This window comes from Neofelis nebulosa, chromosome 5 (genome assembly GCF_028018385.1).
Source record: "Neofelis nebulosa isolate mNeoNeb1 chromosome 5, mNeoNeb1.pri, whole genome shotgun sequence".
NCBI lineage: Eukaryota > Metazoa > Chordata > Mammalia > Carnivora > Felidae > Neofelis > Neofelis nebulosa.
The window spans coordinates 141,364,882-141,375,995 of record NC_080786.1 but is presented as its reverse complement, the minus strand read 5'-3'; the positions used below and the strand labels follow the sequence as shown (position 1 = coordinate 141,375,995).

The following is an 11,114-nucleotide window of genomic DNA, read 5'->3' as shown; positions in this document are numbered from 1 at the left end:
CAACTGCTTCATTCAAAAGAATTCCAGTGACCGGAAAGAACTGTATTAATTGAAAAGAACCAAGTCAAACATAAGGTGAGTGTGGGAACAAACCTCCGAGGGAAAAAATGCCCACATTGAGGAGCCTAAGAAAGTGAAATTTCGTGTGTACATTGTTCTTTAATACATTTTTGAACACTTTTTGTATGAATGCCATTCTAAGGCGCTGTTGCTGGGGTGGGGGGTGGGGGGCGGACAAAAAGATGTAAACAAACTCTAAAGCTCCTGGAGCTTATATGCAACTATTATTTCAGATTAAGGATAGAGCCATATAAATGGCATAGAAAGAAATGTCTATCAGAGTGGAGGAAAGAAAGAGATTACCATTTCTGCATAAAGAGATCAAGGAGGGTTTTATTGAGGGAACATTTAACATGCAGGGAACGAGGTGTACCAGGGTTAATTGGAAGACGGTGAGTACCCAGGGGGACTGAGCAAACTAAAATAAATCTGGAAATGGAACTTGGACATGTTTGTGAAAATGACTTGGAAGGCCAGAAATCCAGAGCACCTGACCACAGCAACCAATATGTTTTTAGATTTTTTCGTGTGCAGGTTGGCACATGGGACACAGAGTACCCATGAGTGAGTTGTGAGTTTGAGTTCATTGGGCCAGTAATAAAAGAGACAAATATCTGTGCTCTCACATTTACCATGTTGAACTGTAAAAAGACCATTTTGTCATTTCTCTATCTGCATTATTCATTTAATAGATATTTATTGAAAAAGTGTGACGGGCAATGGTAGGTAGCAGGGGGAATTGGTGTGGCTTCATTTATGGCTGCCTTCTTACCTCAGCTCCACTAATAATCTCTAAGCCACAGTTTCTTCTTCTGTAAAATGGGGATATGCTGCTTCCTTGCAGCTCTTATGCATGTCAAATGAGGTATTGTAAGTAAAAGCCTTATCAAGGCCTGACGTGTGGTTAGGGCTCATTTAATTCTCTCTACCCTGGCCTTTCCCAGGCTTTGCTCTCCCCCTCCCTCTACGTCTCTTGTCTTCCCCCACTGCTAGAGCCACTTAAGCCTTCTTTATAGATTTCTCTGCTCTATAAATCTCAGAATTAAATCCAAACCTAAGCAAGAATAATTTAAGGAGTCCTTACACAATATTTGGGACTCAGCTCCAGTCATTGTCTTGGTAGTAGCCTAGCTCTGACCTTGAGTGTGTTTCTGTCTTTGGACTTTTGCCCAGTCACCTCTTTACAACTCCGGTCTTTCTAAGACCCGGCTGCTATTTTCTCCTGGCCAAACGCCACAGCCTCACTTTATCCCCTTTTTTATTGGCTCTGTTGCCCTGGACCCCGGTCTGGTGAATGGAATCTCACTACTTATTGAATGTTGCCGATGTTTAGGGCCTGTCTGTTCTTCGGTGTATTTGCCTGCTTCTGGGTTGGGTCCTGGGCTTGTGCCCTTCCAAGATTTTGTTTGTTTTTATGGAACTGAGCCACCCCTCCCCATAGCAGCTTTATTAGAGCACTGACTTGGGTCTTTTGCCATGCCACTGGAATTTCCTTGGACACTGCAACTAAGGAAATACGTGATTGCCCGTGTGCAGAGGCCTGGATGGATGCTGGCATTTGTCCCTCAGTCGACCGGGATCGTCACCAGGCCTGTCCATACCCACACCATTCGTAAAGGTACAAAGGGAACCTAAGGCAAGTCCTTACACTCAAGGGTTGCAGGACAAAGTAGGAGAAATGACACAAGAGTATGACTAAGTAGAGTGCAGGGCAAGATACGGTAAGTGTGTCAGAGAAGATCAAGACACCGCGAATTCACAGAAGCGAGGAATCCTATTAGGTAGACGCATTTCTGAGCTGCCAGGTTCAAAGTGACATCTGAGCTGGGATTTCAGGTTGGATATCAACAGACAGATGAAGCTACACAGATGTCAACACACAGCTAGAACATGGAAGCAACATAAAAAGCTACAGGGTACCGAGGAAAGAGTAAGTAGTGAGTGGGAAGGCTGGAGAGAATCTGATCTGGGCCTAGCTTATGGAAAATCTTAAATGCCTAAGCTCCAGAAAAAGCACTTAAAGGGATGAGTATTAGAGATCAGGTGTAGTAGGCAGCCACACAGGCTAGGTACTACTCAACCCCAGGAGGTCCCATTTGCATAGTGGGGGCTGGCAAACTTCTGTTTTATTTGGCCAGACAGTCAATATTTGAGGCTTTGCAGACCATGTGGTCTGTGTTGCAACTGCTCAAATCTGCCTTTGCAGCCAAAAGAAGGCACAGACAGCATACAAACAAATGAGTATAGATGTGCTCCAATAAAACCTTGTTTATGGACACTGAAATTTGAGTTTCACAGCATATTATTATTTTGATTGGTTTCAACCATTTAAAAATGTAAAAAAAAAAAAAAGGGGGGGGCACCTGGGTGGCTCCCTCAGTTGAGCATCCGACTTCAGCTCGGGTCATGATTTCATGGTTTGTGACTTCAAGCTCCGCATCGGGCTCTCTGCTGTCAGTACAGAGCCCACTTTGGATCCTCTGCTCCCCTCTCACTCTACCCCTTCCCCGCTCATGCCCTGTCTTTCAAAATTAATAAACAGTTTTTTAATATAAAAGATGTTTTAAGGGGCGCCTGGGTGGCTCAGTCGGTTAAGCGGCCGACTTCAACTCAGGTCACGATCTCGCAGTCCGTGAGTTCGAGCCCCGCGTCGGGCTCTGGGCTGACGGCTCAGAGCCCGGAGCCTGCTTCCGATTCTGTGTCTCCCTCTCTCTCTGCCCCTCCCCCGTTCATGCTCTGTCTCTCTCTGTCTCAAAAATAAATAAACGTTAAGAAAACAGATGTTTTTAGCTAATAAGCATACAAAATAGGCAGCAGACCAGATTTGGCCCATAGGTTATTGTTTGCCGACCTCAATCTAGACTCCATGTGAATGATACTCCTGGAATTAAGATACAGGCCATGATTGAAAACCATTGATGGCATTTATTAAAGACAAGCACGATACTGTCAAATCTGAATAAGAAAGAGATTAGTAAGAAGAGAGACAGAGATAAGAGATCATAGTTCAAGCTGTGTGTATCTGTGTTTGTGTGTGCACATGCGCTATTTTGGACACAGTTTTTAACTGCCATGTAGAAAGTTCCTTCTGATTGGGACTGTTTATTTTTCTATACTCTCTATTCCAAAGTGTCCACACAATGTATGGTCATCAACTTGGAACTGTGACCAGCTCTGTGAATGTCTTTTATCCACGAGAGCAGCAGAAGTGTTTCAAGAGAAGAAAAACAATCATTCTCGAGGTTGTAATCTTCGTGGGAGGTGGGAAGCAACCCAAACCCTTGAGTCAAGGCAATAGTACATAGAAGTTGTTAGCAAAAGGAAACAAAGGAGCATTCGCTTGGCAATAGCCCGGACCTATTTTATCATAACGTCACATAAAACATCCTATAAAATTCACTCCCTGTGCTTTCTGTTACGCTCCATTTTAAAAGCCAGCACTTGGCCATGTGTCAGAAATCTTGGTTCGGTGACCTTCTGCTTCAGAAAGCTTTATCTCATTGTTGATATGCTATCTGCATTCCAGCACGTGGCCGTGGGTATCTATTTGCAGCTGGCTTTATTGGATCCATTTCTTTTGTTTGTCACCGTAGAGTTAGGTGGGCCAATGAGTAGGCAGAAAAATTCCATGACAAAGTTCGATTAGCAGATTTTTATATGGATTTTTGTGGGTTGGTTACCACAGTACTGACTGGTTCCTGGACTCTAATGTTTTAGGCTGTAATCGATCTGTGACCTTTCAATGACCGTAAAGGTGTTCCTAATGTTTCACGTGTGTATAATACTGTTACTAGCAGCAAGAAACGTTTTCTGAACTAGAATCATAGGGGGAGCTTCTGTAGAGGCCCATCTGTTTAATGTAGGAAATACTCGTCTATCAGACATAGATACATGCAGGCAGAATGAGCTTTCTCAGAAAATAAATGGCAGGCTGAGTTAAAAAGAGGCTCTCTATAGGGACAGTCTGTCACTTTAAAACAGGTGACTTGGACTCTTTCTGTCATGATGCTGTAGATTCCACGGAGTTTTCCAGAGAACCCAAAGCATATTTTAATAGTAGAATTCACACGTTTGAGTATTTTGCATGACATCTATTTATAAGATTACATCTGCTATTGATGACATTTTTTGCATATGGAAAAATGATCAATAATCATGATTATCATTATTACCATTAAAATTTCACCATCACGAGCAATCTTGAGGTGACTTACAAAATAACTACATGTACGTTCAGTACCGTTTGATGTCTGACAACAAATATACTCATTAATTAGCCAAATCTGTAAAAATTGGTGTCTTTAAAAGACTGATATCGCCTCAAATACATGGTAATGAAATTTTTCAAATAGCTGACAGTTGGCCAGTATTATACCCTGTCCTAACTACACATCCATCCTTGGAACTTAGGGTCGGCTTTGTGGCCTAGTAGCTGATCTAGGTAGACGCTCTCTAGCAACAGAGCATCAGATACCACAAGAGCCGCCAAACTTGTGCTTTGTGTAATCTTTAATGTTTAACATATATCATAATTTCCTTTGCATTTTCTTCATACTCCGTACATAGAAAATACACCAGTGCCGATACGTAAACAGCTCCTTACTTCGCTGCTTAGGCATCTCAGCCGTTAAGCAAGCAAGACTGGACATAGTACCGTTGTTTACGGCTCTAACAATGTTGATGTAGAACAGCATAATTCGTTATATCTCATCCAGACAGGCCTTCTAGGTTTCATACTGCATTATTTATGTACTCGCATCTGAACAGTCGCCTAAATATGGTAATTCTGCTTGCAGACTTTTGTAGCGGAAACTAAAAAGTCTCGCTAATACAAGCAGGGTAGGTATTATTTTCCCCATTTGGTGGATTTGAAAACTGAGACCCAGAGGTAATGATTGATTTACTCAAGGCAACATGGGTAGTGACTGGTTCAACAAGATCTATGCTCAGGTCTGCTGGATCCTACTCCTGTGCTCTCTCCATCTTAAGGAAGCCATTCCAAAGCTGGGTGTTGTGCGAAACTTGAGAAGTGCTCACCAATGCCCAGGGTTCCTTTCCTTGAAGGGCCCTTAAAAGACTATACTTCCCAACCAGCCCTCTTATAGTTAAGTGGGACCATGGAACTAATGACCATTGGACCATGAGCAGAAGTGATGTATGTCACTTCTGGCCTGAGTTATGTAAAAGACTCTGTGGGACCTTTCAACACAATCTCCTTCCTTTTGGGGGCAAGCATGGAGGCCATATGTTGACCGATTGGGGCCATGAGCTACAATGAGCCTGGACTCCTGAGTCACTGCATGGAGGAGAACCATCATGGTTAGTCACCTGACTTAAACAGACTTTGAGGAAGAAAGAAGCTATCTCAGTTAAGCCACTGAGTTTTGGGCTTGTGAGTCAAGGCAGCACAAGCTCAGCCTATTCTACTAAAACCCATCTAGATCCTCTCTACAGATGCTATCAACAGATGCTATCAACATTATCTCCCGCTATGATGTTGGGAGGGAGTACAAAAATTATACTTTGGCACTACTGAGAAAATAAAGCAGAAGGTAATATCAGGGTGCCTGGGTGGCTCAGTCGGTTAAGTGTCAGGTCATGATCTCACAGTTCGCGAGTTTGAGCCCTGGGTCGGGCTCTGTGCTGGCAGCATGGAACCTGGATTCTGTGTCTCCCTTTCTCTCTGCCCCTACCTCACTCTCTCTCTCTCTCTCTCTCTCTCTAAAAGATAAATAAACATTTTTTTTTTTAAAAAAAGAAGGTAATAGGGATTGGTAAAAAATTAGTTGCCACAATTTAAAATCAATGGTCAAGGAAGGACTCACTTAAAAGATAGGCCAATAAGTCAAAACCATGCAGATAAATCTCTAGGAAACACATTCTCAGCAAAAGGGAATGGTCACGTTTCTGACATTTGAGGAGTAGCAAAGAGGCCAGTGTAGCTGGAATACAGTGACTGGGGGAAGACAGTAATGAGAAATGGAGTCAGAGAGTTAAGGAGAAAGAGGCACATCATGGACAGCTTTGTGGGCTGTTATAAGGACTTTGGCTCTTACTCTGAGGGAAAGCAGAAACCACCGGGAAGTGTAGTGACATAGTTTAATTTATATTTTTAAAAGATTGTTTGCTAAAAGCCTATTTATGACGTTAAACAGTTATTTACATTGGATGATGTTGTTGCAATACAACCCTGATTTCAGGATGTGGGGTTTGGATACATGACTAATTCACACCAAACCGACGCTGGTGGTGTTAACTCACACTGCAAATTATATGGATGACAATCAGACCTCTATCAAGGTTCCCAGTGACACCCTAGACTACAGTGCCCTTATTTGAAACACTTGCCATAAAGCTATCAAAGAAATCCTTGCGAGAGTCCTTATTCTCCTGAACCTCCACTGTAAATCATCAAAAATACTTGCATATAATTTCAAACCAGCACTTTGAAGCACTGAAACCAGCGCTTGAAGTGTCCTAGGCAATGACAGAATGAAGACATTAATCTTCCAAACTCTTTGCTTTGTCATTTCCATCTGGATATTCGAAAGACACTTTTCGGCTCAGCGTCTCCCAAAATAGAACCATTCTCCACTCGCACCAGTCTACTACTCCAGAACTTAGGCCCACTGGATTCCTGGTCTTTGTTCAGAAAACCCTTATTACTCTGGTAGCTCAAGTCAGAAACCCCAGAGATTGCTAACCATTTCTAGAAAGTTCTTTGTCCTACACAATTCAACCCTTTCCCCTCACTTTCTCCAGTGCGACCTCGAAGCCAGCCCGTGTTCCCTCTCATGCAAATTGCTGGAACAGCCCATAATGGATCTCCTAGGTCCCATTCTTTGCACACAGCTACACGAAGTATCTTTCTAAAACACGAATCTGATTGTGTCACTCCCCTCTTTGCAAGGATGAGCTAAACTCTTTGGACTTAAAGATCCCGTACCGTCAAGTTCCTGCGTGCATTTTTAGCCACATCTCTTGTCGCTTCTAGATTGCAATTTTTACAGCAGCTACACAAGACTGCTTGTTGTTTTCCAGAATCCTAAGCTACTTCACACATCTGTGACTTGGCACGTGCCCTCTGCTGGAATATCGTTTCACCTTGTCTGACTGGCAAATTCCTACCGCTTTCAGCCTCTGCTTATAGGTCACACCATCTGTGAAGCCTTCCCCGACCCCGCCTCCAGGGCCCCTCAGATGTAACTGTATTTCAGTGGTGCCTTAGAACTCATATCTGTTGCCCACACCACACAATACTTTATATGCCAAGCCCCTGAGACAGAGGGAAAGGATATATATAGGAGGTGATTAGTCCACGTTGAATGAATTAATAACTCTAAATACCATTCTGACTCTATTGCCTGGTGTTAATATAATTAAGGGGATGTCACATCGGTATGTTGACCCGCATCCTGTGCTGCTCGGTGGGTAGAAAAATGGCATTGTGTTATCACATCCTTCTTGAGGGAAAATGTAGTAATTTCTTTAAGTAGCTTGTTGGGTAAGTTGATTAAAAAAACCACTAATTTTGAATTTGTTTTTGCTCGGGTTTCTGGGTTGTTTGGTTTTGTTTTTTTTTTTTTTTTGGCTTTTTATTGCTTCAGATTGACTTATTTTTGTAATTCTTTGGCTTGCAGCCGATGTTATTAAATGATTACCATTCTTCTTACGGCTGACCTCATTTTCTTGTCCAGCGGACGCTTTGACTATGAAGGGGAAACCTGTTGAGAAAAATCAGCCTCTAGCTTCTTGGTTCCTACGGGGATCTGAATTCTAAAACTGCGTAAAAATAGACTTGAGTTAAGAGAGCAGCTACTCTAAAAGTAATAATCAAACAGTGGGAAAAAAGTAAAGATGCTTGATTTTTTAAGGGACTAGATTTTAATGATACCACATTGTTTAGTATTTATATTTTGTTCTTTTTTTTTTTTTTTCTTATTACAGGATAGCGCATGTTCTGTTGGGACATTGCTGTTTTTGCCTCATTAACTTGAAAGCCCTCTCTAGTCAGCATAAGGCATGTTTGGATGATGACTGCAATAATCTGCTGTTAGAACTGGCAGCTTAGTCATCTGTTTTTACAGGATGGTAGTGTAAAGAACTGAGTCATACATCTCGTGTCAAAATTGAGTGTGAATTTTAAAGTCAAACGTAAAATGAACCCTTGAGCGCACTCAAGTGAAAATCACGGCAACCCGAGGGCTGAGGGTTTTTGTAGCTACTATTTGATTTTTGACCCACTTGTATTATTATAGTCCTTGTATTTTCATGCAGCAAGTGGAAAAATCCAAGCTCAGAACTCACTAGCACTGTTATGAAAAGGATGATATTAGAAATGATTCGAGTTTTTCTGCGATTGTCTGTAAACTGTGATCCTTTGCTCATTATGGGCTTATTTTCTTGTACAGTCATCAGTGGTCTAGTGCTTAAATGAGGGGTTAGTGTCATTTTGGCAAGTGGGCACCCACCTAGATCGGGTAGGGAGCCTACATAGGTCAGTGCACCTTTTGGGCCTGTTTCTTTTCCCTAAAATGGAAGGATTCCCAGGCTGGGCACCTGGGTCAGGTATCCAAGGTAAGATTCGGAGCATAGAACACACTGATGATAGAAACGTGTGGAGAGCTGCTTCAGACCAAGAACACCAAGCTCATTCTGCTGTTGCACCATGATTTAACTCTAACTAGGACCAGAAAATCTTCTTTGGGGAATTTGAGTTTGAAAATGTAGCTGCCCGGGGGCATCTGAGTGGTTCAGTCAGTTAAGCAACCGACGGTTGGTTTCCGCTCAGGTCATGATCTCATGGTTTGTGGGTTCAAGCCCCATGTCAGGCTCTGTGCTGACAGCACAAAACCTGCTTGGGATTCTCCCTCTCCCTCTCTCTCTGCCCCTCCCCCACATGCTTTCTCTCTCTCTCTCTCTCTCTCTCTCTGTCTCTCTCTCTCTCTCCCCCTCCCTTCTCTCTCTCTCTCTCTCTCTCTGAATAAATAAATAAACCTTAAAAAGAAAAATGTAGCTACCTGTACAATTCACCTTCAGGTCTTTTTAAAGCTTATTTTCTCTGTCACCTTCTTAGCATTGGCCCAGGATGCTTTGGAAAATACAGTGCAATGATGGTTGTAGAATTTGTGAATCAAAAAATGCAATGAAACATCATTAATGTATAGTGGAGGGAAAGTCCCCTAAATATCAGAAGAATGTCACACAGTTCATCAGCTGTTCCTGTCTAGAGAATACGTAACATAGTACAGATTAATTAGATTAAGGGCATGTTGATGACAAGGTGACTGTTGGCTAGAGGCAAGGGGACATTGAAGGTGGGTGAAGTAAAGGCAGTGGATTAGGAGTCAAGTCTAGTTGGGCTACAGAATGAAGGCTTTGAATTTCTCACAAGCCCCTTTTCTAGATTGGGAAGGGGATCCAAAGCCTCATATCAACAGAGTGATTGCCTTTGGGGCCTGGATGGTGTTTTGACTGTTAGTGAGCACAAGGGGGCTTATTGAGATGGTGGATAAGATCTACATGTTGATGAGTAGGGGTTTACATGACATATGCATAAAATCATTCATCAAGCAGTATGTTTAATATTTATGTACTTATGTAAGTTATACCTACACACACACACACACACACACACACACACACACACACACAAAACAAACAAAACAGATGGGATAGAACTGTGCAGGACCTTGATTTTATACTTCTCCCAAGAATAAATAGTTCCTAATGCAGCATTACCGCCATTTCTTCTCTCACATCTCCAAAAAGCATTAAAAACACTTTTTTTTTTCTAATCTTAACCTAGTTTCTTCAGAATGTACTCTTTGGTACTATGTAGACAATAGCTTCCTTTTATTTTCTTAAACAGCAGTTCACAATTATAGCTATGTGACTCTGTCATTGCCCTCAAACTCAGTCTCAGAACTTTATGATCCTATTGGCTTAATATAACTTAATAGGAATGATAATGATAATAGCTCCTGTTTATTAAGTGCTTATAAAGTTCCAGGGACCTGGTTACATACCTACTTATTTGATTTTCATAACAACCTTAGGAGTTCCATACAATAAATACGTGCATTTTTCTTGCAAAAGAAAAATGAAGTTTAGGGAGGTTGAACAGCCAATACATGGTCACATTGTGAAATATGGCAGAAATTTAGTTTTGTCTGTTATTAAAGCACAATCTTAAGCTTTCTGGAAAGTACCACCTCCCAGCAGCTTCCAAATGCTCATGGAGAGGCACATCTTAATTGCAGTTTAGGCTTGTATGGCTTTTTACTTGCTTGGAGATAAAGAATTTTGGAGGAAATGTTAATTCTAAATAACGTACCATACCTTGGCAACCATGAGGCACTGTACGAAAAACAAAGTGTAATTAAGAGCATCAAAGCCATAAATGTTTAGCAAAGAAGGGCCATTGTTTTCTTTCTAATTTCATCTCTGAGCTGTGTTTTAATTCACATTAAATTTCTACTTTACAAAAGTGTTTTTTTCCCTTTGAGCATGAACATTTAAAAAATAGTTTATCTGCCAGAAATGCAAAATATTACTCAAATACATCCTAGCTTCTTAAACAGGGCACACCTTCCACCAAATATTAATCTCTTCTTGATCCTTGGACACCACTAAGATGTGCTGCACTCTTCGATCCTAATCAGAATGTCCCAAGGTGATATGAGGCTCTTCTGGGTTTTCTTTACGGGATTTATCCGTATTATTTTATTATATTCCAAAATTATAATTATGTCGTCATTCTTTTTTTTTTTATGTCATCATTCTTTTTTTTTTTTTTTTTTTTTTTTTTCAACATTTTTTATTTTTTATTTTTGGGACAGAGAGAGACAGAGCATGAACGGGGGAGGGGCAGAGAGAGAGGGAGACACAGAATCGGAAACAGGCTCCAGGCTCCGAGCCATCAGCCCAGAGCCTGACGCGGGGCTCGAACTCACGGACCGCGAGATCGTGACCTGGCTGAAGTCGGACGCTTAACCGACTGCGCCACCCAGGCGCCCCCTTTATGTCATCATTCTTAACACCTGTCACCGCAT

The 11,114-nt window shown here is 41.8% G+C and overlaps 1 protein-coding gene across 1 annotated transcript in view; it reads left to right on the top strand.

The window, feature by feature from the left end:
- The window catches only part of CYYR1 (cysteine and tyrosine rich 1), a 112,624-nt gene that overhangs the window by 50,246 nt on the left and 51,264 nt on the right, over positions 1–11,114 (top strand). The gene's annotated exons all lie outside the window — the stretch shown is intronic.